General features: G+C 42.0%; 1 long non-coding RNA gene across 1 annotated transcript in view; it reads right to left on the bottom strand.

Annotated features, from left to right (window-relative positions):
• The window catches only part of LOC128700799 (uncharacterized), a 52,551-nt gene that overhangs the window by 15,751 nt on the left and 20,941 nt on the right, over positions 1-15,859 (bottom strand). Inside the window, exon 6 of the long non-coding RNA XR_011392233.1 lies at positions 8,227-8,276. This is a non-coding gene — a long non-coding RNA (uncharacterized lncRNA). The remainder of the gene's footprint in view (positions 1-8,226; positions 8,277-15,859) is intronic.

The following is a 15,859-nucleotide window of genomic DNA, read 5'->3' as shown; positions in this document are numbered from 1 at the left end:
GCAAGGGAGTGAGAAAGAACAGACCCGAACAGCTGGAACTTCCCAGGGGGGTAGGGAAAAGTGAGATGCTACATGAACATATAAAGGTGGTAACTGAAGGGAAGACAAGAGTGAAAGTAGGCGAAGAGAAAAGGGACGGAGCAAACAGGGGCGGCGAACGAATAAAGAATGTCTACTAATATCGGTGACCATTCTATAAATGGAAGGATTGTGTAGATCGTGAGAGCGTACATAGTAACGAAGGCAATGGGCATCACGGCGATCAGACAAGGATGGAACATTTGCTTCTGTATAGAGGCTCTCAACAGGGGAAGAGCGAAAAGCACCAAGGCACAAACGTAAGCCTTGGTGATGGATAGAGTTAAGGCTAGAGAGAGTAGCAGGAGAGGCCGCGGAATAAATCTGGTCACCATAATCGAGTTTCGATAAAACGAGGGCTGAATGTAGGCGAAGCAGAGTTCGACGATCAGCTCCCCAGGAAAGATGAGCAAGGGTTTTAAGAAGGTTTAGCCGGCTGTGACAAGTTGCCTTCAGAGAGGTAATGTGAGGTTTCCAGGTTAACCGACGGTCAAAGAGAAGGCCTAGAAACCTGACTGTATCACGTTCGGGGATACGGGAGCCATAGAGATACAAAGGATGATCGGAGATAACAGAGCGTCTAGTGAAAGTAATTTGGTGAGTTTTGGTACTTGAAAATTTAAACCCATGTGTGGTGGCCCAAGTGGAAACACGGTCGACCGCATGCTGGAGAGAAACTGCAATAAGGTGACAGTCAGCGCCTGGACCCCGATCAAGCCTTCCTATTCCCAGGTTGCAGGATTGCCAGATGTCTCTGTTTCCATGCCCGAGGGACTGTCCTTCCGGGAGGAACAACGTAAGGACCCTTCGTTAAAATTCACTTTTGAGGCAGCCATGGGTAAATCCTCTTTGGGTCATCCAGTCAAGTATGAAGTTAAAAATGATTATTTGGTATGCACTGAGACTGGTAAGGAGACAGAGGGCCGGCAATTATACGACAGGTTAGTGGTTCCAACCAAGTATAGACCTCAGATATTAAATATAGCTCATAATACGTCATCAGGAGGTCACTTAGGAATTACAAAAACCTTGTATAGAATCACAAAAGAATTTTATTGGCCAACATTAAAGAAAGATGTGAAGAATCATATTAGGTGTTGCCGAGAATGTCAGCAAGTTGGAAAACCTGGACATTCTATTAAACCTGCACCTCTCCAACCCATACCTGCTGATGGAGAACCTTTTGCAGATTTAATTATAGATTGTGTAGGTCCACTACCTAAGTCAAAGTCTGGAAATCAGTATTTATTTACAATTATGGATAAAGTAACCAGATATCCTGAAGCGATCCCAATGCGTAGTATCAATACTAAAGCTATTCTCAAAGCTTTAACAAAATTCATTTCTTGTTTTGGCATTCCTAAAACTATACAAAGTGATCAAGGTACTAACTTCACTGCCAAAGCATTTAGGGAAGTATTAACTAGGTTAGGGATAATTCACAACTTATCCACTGCCTATCACCCTCAGTCCCAAGGCGCCTTGGAAAGATTCCACCAAACATTAAAAACAATGATGAGAAGTTTTTGCATGCACTTTCCGACAGATTGGGATGAATCTCTACCTTTGTTGCTGTTCTCAGTACGGGAGACGGTGCAAGAGTCTACAGGGTATAGTCCGTTTGAGCTGATCTTTGGGCACAATGTACGAGGTCCTCTTCGGGTGCTCAAAGAAGGATGGATGGGAGAAGACGTAAGCTCAGCACTCTACAACCCGTCTTCAAGGTTGCAGGTGGCACGTGAGTTGGCCACGGCTAACCTAAAGACAGCTCAAAGTAAGATGAAACAGAGGTATGACAAAAGTGCACAATTCCGCTCCTTCCATCCAGGAGACAAGGTGTTGGTGCAGGAACCTATACCTGGCCACACCTTGAAAGCTAGATTTACGGGACCTATGCAGATAGTAAGTAGATTATCTGATTTAAATTATGTGGTAGCTCCCATTGATAAGACCTCAAAAACAAAAACTTACCACATTAATCAAATCAAGGCCTTTCATACACCAGATAAAGTCCCAGTAATGACTCTGTCCTCTACCTCTGAGGACGACTCTGACTCTTTGCACTCTATCTCTGAAATTAATACTAAACTTTCAAATTCTGTCCTCCTCAAGGATCCTAGCCCTTTAATGGCTGGATTATCTGAAATACAAGCAACCAATTTAACTGAGCTTCTACAGTCATATCCTAATATTTTTTCGGATGTGCCGAAAAAATGTACGTTAGGTTACCATGATGTAGATGTGGGAAAATCTAAACCAATTAAACTCTCCCCCTACAGAGCTAATCCTGAAAAGCAAAGGCTACTTCAGCAGGAAGTAGACTTCTTGTTAGAACATGGTTTAGTGGAGGAGTCATCTAGTCCATGGGCTTCACCGTGCATCCTAGTAAAGAAGGCTGATGGAGGGTTTCGTATGTGCACAGACTACCGTAAAGTGAACGAGGTCACAATTACAGATGCTTACCCTCTTCCTCGTCTGGATGACGTAATTGACTTTGTGGGTAAGGCTACTTTTGTGTCCAAATTAGATCTCCTTAAAGGTTACTATCAGGTACCTTTGACAGATAAGGCGAAGGAAATCTCTGCCTTCGTAATTCCAGGAGGTCATTATCAGTATACAGTTACCCCCTTCGGAATGAAAAATTCCCCCTCTTCATTCCAGAAACTCATCCATCAGGCTATTAAAGGACTTGAAGGCACGGCAGCATACCTAGATGATATTGTTGTGGTGTCTGATACTTGGGATCAACACCTACTTAGACTTAAAGCTCTGTTTGAGACCTTTAAGAATTCCCAATTAACAGTTAATTTGTCTAAATCTTCCTTTGGCCAGGCCACTATCACTTTTCTAGGCCATGAAGTAGGTAGTGGTAATGTTGCACCTAAACTTGCTAAAGTTCTTTCGATTAAAGATTATCCAGTTCCTCATGATAGGAAATCTCTTCAACGTTTCCTAGGCATGATAGGATTTTACAGAAGATTCTGTAAGAATTTCTCAGATATTGTAGCCCCTCTTACCTCTCTTACCAGTCATAAAGTTCCCTTTAATTGGACGTCAGATTGTAACACTGCTTTTAATAAAGCAAAAAGATTATTGTGCTCTGCACCCATTCTCCTGTCTCCAGACTTCTCCAAACCTTTTTCATTACAGGTTGATGCTTGTGAGTCTGGGGTTGGGGCGGTACTATTACAAATCGGGAACAAGGAGTTGCAGCCTGTAGCATACTTTTCAGCTAAGTTCCAGCCACATCAGAGAGCTTACTCTACCATTGAAAAAGAAGCCCTCGCGCTGGTAATGGCTTTGGAGCATTTCGATGTTTATGTAGGCCAGACATCGCAGGTGGTCACAGTCTACAGTGATCACAACCCGTTAGTCTATCTCCAAGCCATGAAGAATCACAACACAAGGCTTATGCGTTGGACGCTCAGGCTGCAGCCCTATAACTTCAAAATTCGTTACATTGCCGGCAAAGAAAATGTGTTGGCAGACTCTTTGTCAAGAGTCTAGTTTAATATTTTATTTAGGTTAGGATGTATTTGTGGTAATCCCCCTTTCAAGCTCTTTTTTTTTATCCCCTGATGTGGGGGTTTTTTTTTAGTGAGGGGATACGGGCTACCGTCCGCTTGTATCTTGGACCTATGTTGGCCTATCTGACTGCTGTCTCACACTGAGTTTAGGGTTTGGCTTTTGGTCACTAGGAAAGCTGAGCTCTATCTAAGAGTGGGATGGTGGAGAGGATAGGCGGTCCCATTATTTTGTGCCATGGCGGCACGGTTACCACTGGGAGGTGGCAGCCTCATCCTGAGCCTTCTCGGGGGTGGGGGTGTGGCATGCAAAGAGTACGTAACCTTTATTCGGCGCATGGACACACCCTCATTTACAGGCTATCTCCCCCAACCAGCGAACCAGGTTGCTAAGAGTTGATGATGGGGCCCCATCGTTCAACTAGTGACCAGGTTCTAGCCAATAAGAAGGTGGGATTGACAATCGCAGAGGTTATGTGGATACCGCTCTCCTGTCTGCCCTTGTCATTCCCACTCTAGAGCTGGTTGAAGCACGGTCTGCTATCTTGTGGCTTCTATTTCTGCCTTGCTTACCGTGGAGTGCACTATATTTATCACTGTACATAGTGTACATATTGCTGTTATAATTGGTGAAGGATAATATAAGTCTAAACTTTTTCTACTGTGTTTATTTGCTCCCATTACACCTGGGATAACAGGCCATTTGAAATCCTAGGTTGTAATAAATACTTACATGTATAATAATAATAATGTATTATATAATAATTATAATAGATGGCTTCAAAAGGCTGTCACTAGATGGCAATGTTTACCACAACAATGCTGGAGCGGTTATGGCCGCCTCCACTCATCACAACGACATTTTATTCATTCTAGAGAATGTATCAGGTTTCTATGTTATTTATATTGTTTATTATGCATATTTGATGAATTGTGATAGATAAATAAGGTGTAGAGTTGTTGATAGCGAAACATTCAAGGAGTATTTCATCCTGTCTCCAGATAAACTCTAGTTGGCGGCCGACGCTGCCACATACATAATGACATTTTATTAATTCTAGAGTATATATCAGGTTTATACGTTATTTATATTGTTTATGTCATATTAGATAAATTGTGATAGATAAATAAGCCACAGAGTTGATATTAGGGAAATTATTGAAGTATTTTATGGTGCCCAGAATTCCACTGGAACGAATTAATTCCATTTTAATTAATGTAAATGAGGAAAATTGACTCTGCAAACGAGCAAATCCAGATGTGAGCAAGGTCACAGAATGGATTAAGCTCGTTAGTGGAGGTTCCACTGTATTAGTTTCAAAATAAGGTCCAGAATAAACAATGCAGGTATTCATGGCACTAAAATAACCTTTCCTCTGTTCATTAGTTATGTTTCCAGGACTTACCTGGAGGGGGCTTCGGGGTCAATGCCCCTGCGGCCAGGTCTGAAACCAAGTCTCATGGTGGATCAGTGTGATCAACCAGGCTGTTACTGCTGGCCATATGTAAACTGACGTACAAACCACAACCTGCCTGATCAGGTATTGACTTTAGGTGCCTGTCCAACACCTTCTTGAAGACAGCCAAGGGTCTATTTGTAATCCCCCTTATATATGCTGGGAGGCAGTTGAACAGTCTAGGGCCCCTGATACTTATTGTGTTGTCTCTTAGTGTACTCATGGCTCCCCTGCTTCTCATCGAGGGAATGTTGCATCCCTGCCGAGTCTTTTGCTTTTGTATGGAGTGACTGTCGTGTGCAAGTTTAGTACTAATACCTCTAGGATTTTCCAAGTGTATATTATTATGCATCTTTCTCTCCTGCATTCCAGGGAATACAAATCATGGGACTTCAAATGTTCCAGTAATTTAAGTGCTTTATGGTACTTATGGCCACAAAAGTTCTCTGTACATTTTTCAGGTCAGCAATTTTACCTGCCTTGAAAGAGGCAGTCAAGTGTACAGCAGTATTCCAGCCTAGAGAGAACAAGCAATTTGAAGAGAATCACAGGCTTTGCATTCCTAGTTTTGAAGGTTCTCATCATCCATCCTATCATTATTCTAGCAGATGAGGTACACACATTGTTGTGATCTTCGAAGGAATTCCATTTTGATATTTTATTCAGACCAAAAAATAAGATTTACTGTTATGCAATATTGTAATAATTGTATAAATAATATCAGCTCGTGCACAAACACGTATTAGACCCACTAGTTGACATGCATCCGACACTGTGATTTACTTACTCTTGAACTTGAGCAAACATCAAACATTTCTGCCACTTTGAGCTCAATTTCAAGCTATTTTCAGCCCTAAAACCAATCAAAATCATCTCTATTTTTGCAGTACATCTTCCATTCTATCAAACAACCAAGAAACCTCGAATACAACCATAAAAACCACACAAAAATACACAGCAAAGTCACTGTTTTAAACCAAAAACACGATCAAGGCTTTTTTTCTCTATGTACTGCATGCTGCAGGATTTTTATATGGTGCACACTTTACCACAGACCTATTCTCTCACATCCAGGCCCAAATTTACCGCTCACAACATATATAAGCAAGCCGAGTTCAACACGTAATACTACGCCATGGATTTTTTTTTTTTCCAACAAGTTGGCTGTCTCCCACAAAGGCAGGGTGACCCAAAAAGAAAGAAAATCCCAAAAAGAAAATACTTTCATCATCATTCAACACTTTCACCTCACTCACACAATCACTTTTTGCAGAGGTGCTCAGAACAACAGTTTAGAAGCATATACGTATAAATATACACAACATATCCCTCCAAAGTGCTAATATCCCCGAACCCCTCCTTTAGAGTGCAGGCATTGTACTTCCCATTTCCAGGACTAGAGTCCGGCGATATAAAAGTAACAGGTTTCCCTGAATCCCTTCACTAAATATTATCCTGCTCACACTCCAACAGACCGTCAGGTCCCAAATGCCATTCGTCTCCATTCACTCCTATCAAACACGCTCATGCACGCCTGCTGGAAGTCCAAGCCACTCGCCCACAAAACCTCCCTTACCCCTTCCTTCCAACCTTTTCGAGGATGACCATTACCCCGCCTTCCTTCTCCTACAGACCAAACCACCTAAACAAACCCTCTTCAGCCCTCTGACTAATACTTTTATTAACTCCACACCTTCTCCTAATTTCCACACACTCAAATTTCCTGCATAATATTTACACCACACATTGCCCTTAGACAGGACATCTCCACTGCCTCCAACCTCCTCCTCGCTGCTGCATTCACAACCCCAAGCTTCACACCCATATAAGTGTTGGTACTACTATACTTTCATACATTCCCTTCTTTGCCTCCATAGATAACGTTTTTTGACTCCACATATACCTCAATGCACCACTCACCTTTTTTCCCCTCGTCAATTCTATGATTAACCTCATCCTTCATAAATCCATCTGCTGACATGTCAACTCCCAAGTATCTGAAAACATTCACTTCTTCCATATTCCTCCTACCCAATTTGATATCCAATTTTTCTTTATCTAAATCATTTGATACCCTCATCACCTTACTCTTTTCTATGTTCACTTTCAACTTTCTAACTTTACACACACTCCCAAACTCATCCACTAACCTTTGCAATTTTTCTTTAGAATCTCCCATAAGCACAGTATCATCAGCAAAAAGTAACTGTCAATTCCCATTTTGTATTTTATTCCCCATAATTTAATCCCACCCCTCTCCCAAACACCCTAGCATTTATTTCTTTTACAACCCCATCTATAAATATATTAAACAACCATGGTGACATTACACATCCCTAAGACCTACTTTTACCGGGAAGTAGTCTCCCTCGCTTCTACACACCCATAGAACAATGGCGCAGACTAAAAGGGTTAATTTTTTTGACGCACACCCGAGAGAAATACCTAAAAGTATTTTTCAATGTTCTGCTTCCTATTTACACAAAGATCCTACAGCAGTCCAGTTTCACAATCGACACAATACAAGCAGCTTGACACCAAAGAATTTCGTCTTGCTTGGCATATACATATACAGTAGGACTGCCATAACCATGGGTCCAGTTTCCATGGTTTCAGTTATCCGAGGTTTACCCTGGCCCAAAAATAACCCCTAATTTTGCTTAATAATGACACCGAAGTACAAAACTACTGATGGTGACAATTCTTCAAAGCCATGAGAAGTCATTAGTGCTTCCCATCAGTGAAAAAGTGCTAATTCTCAACCTACTGTGCATAATTTATCAATTAAACTATCAGAGGTATGTGTGTATGCGATAGGTATTGGAACGTGTCCCCCACGGATATGGGGGTCCTATTGTATATTACTTTAATGATAGTACTTGTGAAAAGGATCAAAGACTCATCGACGACAAGATTCATGAAGATATAAAAATATGCAATGAACTTTTCTTCAGCTACCTAAAAGCATCCCTGATCTTGTACAACAGGTCTTTTTTTTATCATAAAATATCCGATTTCCAAACACACACACACACACACACACTTTGTTTGAGAGAATTATGAAGCTAGTAATGAAGTTCCAAAAAAATTCAATTCCTCTATGAGCATTTTTTCATCTTTCAAGTAGTATTAGAACTAAAATTATTACAACTACAGTATATACTAACCGGCAAATATTCACCGAGATGTTCATCTCCAGACTGGATTAACACATTTCCTGATGGGTAAAGCAAAAATCCATAAATAAAATAATATTCCTAAAGAATAATAATGTGTATAATATACCTCAGTTGGTGATGCATGTAAAGAAAATCATGAATTTTTCATACTGCATAGTTAATAAATCATCATAAGGTTCTAATTCTTTTTTTTTTTTCATTTTGTTAATAGGAGCGGCAGCATAATGGTCCAAGACATATTGATAATACAAATACATACCTGAAAAAGTAACTTGACTTCCATAAATTTATTGAGATACTAAATTAAACAATGTAAAACTATTTCATGTAGTTATTGTAAATTCTAACAAATTTTAGATGCAAGACAATCCATATCTGGAAACAATGAAAAGTCCATTAATCCAGAATTATTCATTATGGGCAGCTGGGTAGATTGATTTTCAGTGCCCATAACACCTGTGCGCCTTCCAGAATACAGTGGAACCCTGGATACATGACTCACGAAATCGTAATGACCAGATAGCTGCCAAATCGGATTTCGGCTGCATTATTTGGCCAAAATTACGTCCTGGATTTCAGCTGGCAACCTGGAAATCAGCTGTATAGGACGCATCCGCCCGCCACTCCTCCGTGTTTTGTAAGTCGGTCTGGCTCTCTAGGTGAGTGAGCAACATTCCACGCATTCAAACATTTCATTATAAATCCATTGTTTTTTTGTGGTTGTTTATTGAGTGCAACTGCAATAATAAGCCACCATGGGCCCAAATAAAGTTCCTAGTGAAAGCCCTTTGGTAAAAAAAGTAGGAGACATGATAGAATTCAGTGACAAAACCTTGTCCCACTTCAGGCAAATCTTAAGAGACCAGAAATAGACCTCTCTGGACAGTTTTTTTTTTTTTGTGCGACAGGGGTGCAGCGACTCAAGCTGGTCCTAGTGCCAGTAAAAAACGAAGAAGGGAAGTAATTCCAGAGAGAGCTTTGATATCTAAAGTACTTATGGAGGGGGATTCCCCTTCCAAACAATAACCCAAACTCCCTTTCCCCTCTTTGCCTTCAATAAAGGTATGTAATGTTCATTTACCATTAAAATTTATGCTTTATATATTTCTCATTGTTTTCTGTATGTAAAACTATAGTCAATCTTTAACCCTTTCAGGGTCGAGAGGCCCTCTCCTAAACTCGTTCTCAGGGTCGAAAATTTTTCTGGAAAAAAAAAAATTATTTTTTTCTTATGAAATGATACAGATTTTTTTTCCCAATCATAATGACACCAAAAGTATGAAATTTGATGCAAAACTTATGGAATTATGCTCTCGCGAAGTTAGCGGTCTCGACGATGTTTACGCATCGGCGACGTCGCCCACTTTGAGCCCTATTTTCGGCCAATTTCAATGTACTAGTCGACAAAAAACATCCATTTCACTAAAACTCCATTTTTTTCTATCAAATGAGTACAAGAAATCACCCATTTACCGATTTCAAATATCCAATAAAGTGGTCAAAAATTGACAATTTTGTCAATTTCACACAAATTTCTGAACATGCCAATTTCCAAATAGGGTCCAGAATAAGCAAGACAGACATTCCTGGCACTAAAATAACATTTTCTCTGTTCATTAGCCACATCCCCAGGCCCCTCTTACATCTCATTTGCTGTCCACTTTGAATTTTTATTCTCACAGAAAATAGAAGATTTACTGTTATGCAGACTACTGCATTAGTGTAAAAATGGTATAAATAATATCAGCGCACTCGAGAAAGAATATTAGACTCGCCAGTTGACGTGTATTGGACGCATGGAATGATTTGTTTACGTTTGAAATTTGGTAAAAATCGAACATTTCTGCTACTTTGAGCTCAATTTCAAGGTACTTTTCTTTATGAAACCAATCAAAATCATCTCAATTTCTGTAATATGTCATCCATTCTATAAAATGAGACCAGGAAAACTAGAATACAACCATAAATACCATACGAAAATACACTGCAAAGTCGCTGCTTTAAACCACAAACAAGGTCGGAGTTTTTTTTTTTCTCATTATGCACCGTGTGCTGCAGGATTTTTTTTATACTGTGCACACTGACCACACAGACTCATTCTTTCATATGCAGGCCTACCAGCTTTCTCTCGCTAGATTTGAAGGCGCTAGAATTTAGGCGTTCTAGTACGTCAATAACCCTGGTGTGTAAGCCGTACTAGTAAGTAGGAAACCCTGAAAGGGTTAAAAAATGTATTTTTTGTTAACATTTTTTGGGTGTCTGGAAAGGATTATGTTTTTTTTTTTTTCAAAAAGTCAGCCGTCTCCCACCGAGGCAGGGTGACCCAAAAAAGAAAGAAAATCCCCAAAAAGAAAATACTTTCATCATCATTCAACACTTTCACCACACACATTTTCACTGTTTTTGCAGAGGTGCTCAGAATACAACAGTTTAGAAGCATATACGTATAAAGATACACAACATATCCCTCCACACTGCCAATATCCCAAACCCCTCCTTTAAAGTGCAGGCATTGTACTTCCCATTTCCAGGACTCAAGTCCAACTATATGAAAATAACCGGTTTCCCTGAATCCCTTCACTAAATATTACCCTGCTCACACTCCAACAGATTGTCAGGTCCCAAGTACCATTCGTCGCCATTCACTCCTATCTAACACGCTCACGCACGCTTGCTGGAAGTCAAAGCCCCTCGCCCACAAAACCTCCTTTACCCCCTCTCTCCAACTCTTTCGAGGACGACCCCTACCCCGCCTTCCTCCCCCTATAGATTTATATGCTTTCCATGTCATTCTACTTTGATCCATTCTCTCTATATGACCAAACCACCTCAACAACCCCTCTTCTGCCCTCTGACTTGTAGTTTTATTAACTCCACACCTTTCCTTAATTTTCACACTCCGAATTTTCTGCATAATATTTACACCACACATTGCCCTTAGACAGGACATCTCCACTACCTCCAACCGTCTCCTCGCTGCTGCATTTACCACCCAAGCTTCACACCCATATGTGTTGGTACTACTATACTTTCATACATTCCCTTCTTTGCCTCCATAGATAACGCTTTTTGACTCCACATATACCTCAACGCACCACTCGCCTTTTTTTCCCCTGATCAATTCTATGATTAACCTTATCCTTCATAAATCCATCCGCCAACACGTCAACTCCCAAGTATCTGAAAACATTCACTTCTTCCATACTCCTCCTCCCCAATTTGATATCCAATTTTTCTTTATCTAAATCATTTGATACCCTCATCACCTTACTCTTTTCTATGTTCACTTTCAACTTTCTACCTTTACACACATTCCCAAACTCATCCACTAACCTTTGCAATTTTTCTTTACAATCTCCCATAAGCATAGTATCAGCAAAAAGTAACTGTCAATTCCCATTTTGAATTTGATTCCCCATAATTTAATCCCACCCCTCTCCCGAACACCCTAGCATTTACTTCTTTTACAACCCCAACTATAAATATATTAAACAACCATGGTGACATTACACATCCCTGTCTACGACCTACTTTTACCGGGAAGTAGTCTCCCTCTCTTCTACACACCCTAACCTGAGCCTCACTATCCTCATAAAAACTCTTTACAGCTTTTAGTAACTTACCACCTATTCCATATACTTGCAACATCTGCCACATTGCTCTTCTATCCACTATCATATGCCTTTAATTGTATCTACATTAATTCCTATTGGATTTATTATTATTATAAAGGGGAAGCGCTAAACCCGTAGGATTATACAGCGCCTGGGAGGGATGTGGAAGGCATTCAGGCTTAATTCGGGGAACTGGAGCACAGATCCAATTCCCTAAATCAAGAGCCCCTCACCAACATCAAGGAACCTTCCCTGAGGGGGATTCCTATTGGAAATATTACTACGGTTTTCAGCCTTTCAGATTTCAGCCGACCTTCTGGAACGGTTTACAGCCGAAATCCGGGGTTCCACTGTACTGGAAAATATATACTTATGACAAAATCCTACGATACCAATTGTTTCAAAGCGTAATGCCCACTGAAACACGAAAATAAATCTGACTATTGGGTTATCCTTGGTCAAGTGTGTTTTGTGCCTGAATTTCACTGTTAATGTAAAATTTTAATAAATTTGAAACTAGTCATCTACAAGTAACTTCCACACCATTTACTGGTAGGAAAGCTGATGATGGAACAGCAACTCTTGGTTTCATTGTTGACTTATGCTAGTTAGTCATACTTTTATGTTGGAGTCATCGCCTTTATAGTTAACCATAATGTACTGTGTGGACCATCCTGGCCTTGGATTTATTATTTTTTCTTTCTGGAATGTATGGAGAGACTGCAAAAGATCCAGATCTGTGTTCAGGTCAAAAATATTGGCAAGCAATAGATTTAAAAGAATGAAAAATTGTGCATACTAATATCTTGGTCAAAGTCATCAGTTATGTATTAGAATAGACAGTTTACGACTTGATGCCATTATAATAACTGACATCTCCCCTTTTGCTTCCAGAGATAAACTACTTTCTTTCCACAGATGCCTCAACACTACTTACCTTTCTCCTCTTACATATTTTATGGTTCATCTCCTCTTTCATACACCTATCTGATGACCATGTCTGCTCCAAAATGTCCGAATATTCACATCCTCCACATTCCCCCACTACAATCTAGTATCCAACTTTTCATTGCCTATACTTTGTTATATATAACCTCTTTTCTATGTTCCATTTTAATTTCCTTTTATATACAAGTATAAGTTACATAAAAGCCTGTTCAGAAAATTAAGAGAATACTCAGTGTATGTACCTGTGTGTTTCATGTAACTGCAGTGAAAATACTGAATTAGTTACCTTGGATTACTCTGCATCAAAAAGTTACATACCCAACATTATCGAGAGATTTTTAGAATTATCAGTGTACAGTGGACCCTCGCATACCGTTGGCATCACAAAGTTAAATCCTCACACCGATACATTTTATCACTAAAATATTGCCTCGCATACCGCTAAAAGACTCGCTCGACGCTATTCGTCCGAGACGCTTCTAATGTGCGGCCTGAGCCAGCTTCACATATTCCGCCGGTGGCATTGTTTACAAGCCAGCCTCCGCGGTAACATCCAAGCATACAATCGGAACATTTCGTATTATTACAGCGTTTTTGGTGATTTCATCTGCAAAATAAGTGACCATGGGCCCCAAGAAAGCCTCTAGTGCTAACCCCATGGTAAAAAGGGTGAGAAATACTATCATACCACAGTCAGCTGCTGCTGCACCACGGTCAGCTGTTGCTTGACCAGTCAGCTGTTGCTGGATCAGTCAGCTGCTGTTGCACCTCTATCAGCTGTTGCTGGACCAGTCAGCTGTTGCTGGATCAGTTAGCTGCTGCTGCTGCACCACAATCAGCTGTTGCTGGATCAGTCAGCTGCTGCTGCACCACGATCAGCTGTTGTTGGACCAGTCAGCTGTTGCTGAATCAGTCAGCTGCTGCTGCACCACGATCAGCTGTTGCTGGACCAGTCAGCTGTTGCTGGATCAGTCAGCTGCTGCTGCACCATGATCAGCTGTTGCTGGACCAGTCAGCTGTTGCTGGATCAGTTAGCTGCTGCTGCACCATGATCAGCTGTTGCTGGATCAGTCATCTGCTGCTGCACCACGATAAGCTGTTGCTGGACCAGTCAGCTGTTGCTGGATCAGTCAGCTGCTGCTGCTGCAAAACAATCAGCTGTTGCTGGACCAGTCGGCTGTTGCTGGATCAGTCAGCTGCTGCTGCTGCTGCTGCTGCTGCAAAACAATCAGCTGTTGCTGCACCAGTCGGCTGTTGCTGCACCAGTCGGCTGTTGCTGCACCAGTCGGCTGTTGCTGCACCAGTCGGCTGTTGCTGCACCAGTCGGCTGTTGCTGCACCAGTCGGCTGTTGCTGCACCAGTCGGCTGTTGCTGCACCAGTCGGCTGTTGCTGCACCAGTCGGCTGTTGCTGCACCAGTCGGCTGTTGCTGCACCAGTCGGCTGTTGCTGCACCAGTCGGCTGTTGCTGCACCAGTCGGCTGTTGCTGCACCAGTCGGCTGTTGCTGCACCAGTCGGCTGTTGCTGCACCAGTCGGCTGTTGCTGCACCAGTCGGCTGTTGCTGCACCAGTCGGCTGTTGCTGCACCAGTCGGCTGTTGCTGCACCAGTCGGCTGTTGCTGCACCAGTCGGCTGTTGCTGCACCAGTCGGCTGTTGCTGCACCAGTCGGCTGTTGCTGCACCAGTCGGCTGTTGCTGCACCAGTCGGCTGTTGCTGCACCAGTCGGCTGTTGCTGCACCAGTCGGCTGTTGCTGCACCAGTCGGCTGTTGCTGCACCAGTCGGCTGTTGCTGCACCAGTCGGCTGTTGCTGCACCAGTCGGCTGTTGCTGCACCAGTCGGCTGTTGCTGGACCAGTCGGCTGTTGCTGGACCAGTCGGCTGTTGCTGGACCAGTCTGCTGTTGCTGGATCAGTCAGCTGCTGCTGCACCACGGTCAGCTGTTTCTGAACATGACTCGTCCCGAACCTGTCCGTCCAGCCTGAGCGCCTGCCTTGCCGTCATTGTTTACAAGCCAGGGTGGCCGGTTGCATGCATACATTCGATACATTTTGTATTATTCCATTATTTATAGTGCTTGTAACTGCTAAATAAGTCACCATGGGCCCAAAGAAAGCTTCTAGTGCCAACCCTGTGGTAAAAAGGGTGATAAATACTATCGTACCACAGTCAGCTGCACCACGGTCAGCTGATAAATTGGACCAGTCAGCTCCTGTTGCACCACAGCTGCACCATGGTCAGCTGTTGCTGCACCCAGCTGCTGCTGCACCATGGTCAGCTGCACCACAGCTGTTGTTGCTGCACCACCGTCAACTGTATTACTCAAAGATGTGGAGAGTGTGTTGTTGGTGTGGCTTATTAACGTGAAACAATTACCGAGAAACAATTAACCCCAGAGGGTTAGCCACCCAGGATAACCCAAGAAAGTCAGTGCATCATCGAGGACTTATTTCCATTGGGGTCCTTAATCTTGTCTCCCAGGATGCAACCCACACCAGTCGACTAACACCTAGGTGAACAGGGAAAAACGCCTGGAACTAGTGCTCATATTGGTGAATTTAAAGCCAGCAAAGGTTGGTTTGAGAGATTTAAGAATCGTAGTGGCATACACAGTGTGATAAGGCCTGTTCTGGAAGAAAATGCCAAACAGGACCTACAGTACTCAGGAGGAAAAGGCACTCCCAGGACACTGTCTCATCAGTCATTGCTGCATCTTCAATAAAGGAAAGTGTCATTTATTCTTCATTTAGTAGAGTAGTACATGCACAATATATACTGTGCATGTACTACTCTACTATTGTGCATGTATCCTTCTCTGTGTGTGTAGGAAAATGTGTATTTCATGTGGTAAAAAAAATTTTTTCATACTTTTGGGTGTCTTGCACGGATTAATTTGATTTCCATTATTTCTTATGGGGAAAATTCATTCGCATAACAATGAGCTCTCATGAACGGATTAATATCGTTATGCGGGGGTCCACTGTACAAGGTTTTGGTATAAGTATTAGACTGGAAGTGTTAAGGAAAGTGAGCATAAAGTTGTAAGAGGCAAGCAAGCTTTT

This window comes from Cherax quadricarinatus, chromosome 20 (assembly GCF_038502225.1).
Source record: "Cherax quadricarinatus isolate ZL_2023a chromosome 20, ASM3850222v1, whole genome shotgun sequence".
Lineage (NCBI taxonomy): Eukaryota > Metazoa > Arthropoda > Malacostraca > Decapoda > Parastacidae > Cherax > Cherax quadricarinatus.
Note: the sequence above shows the minus strand (reverse complement) of the source record. Positions and strands in the feature narration are given on the sequence as shown.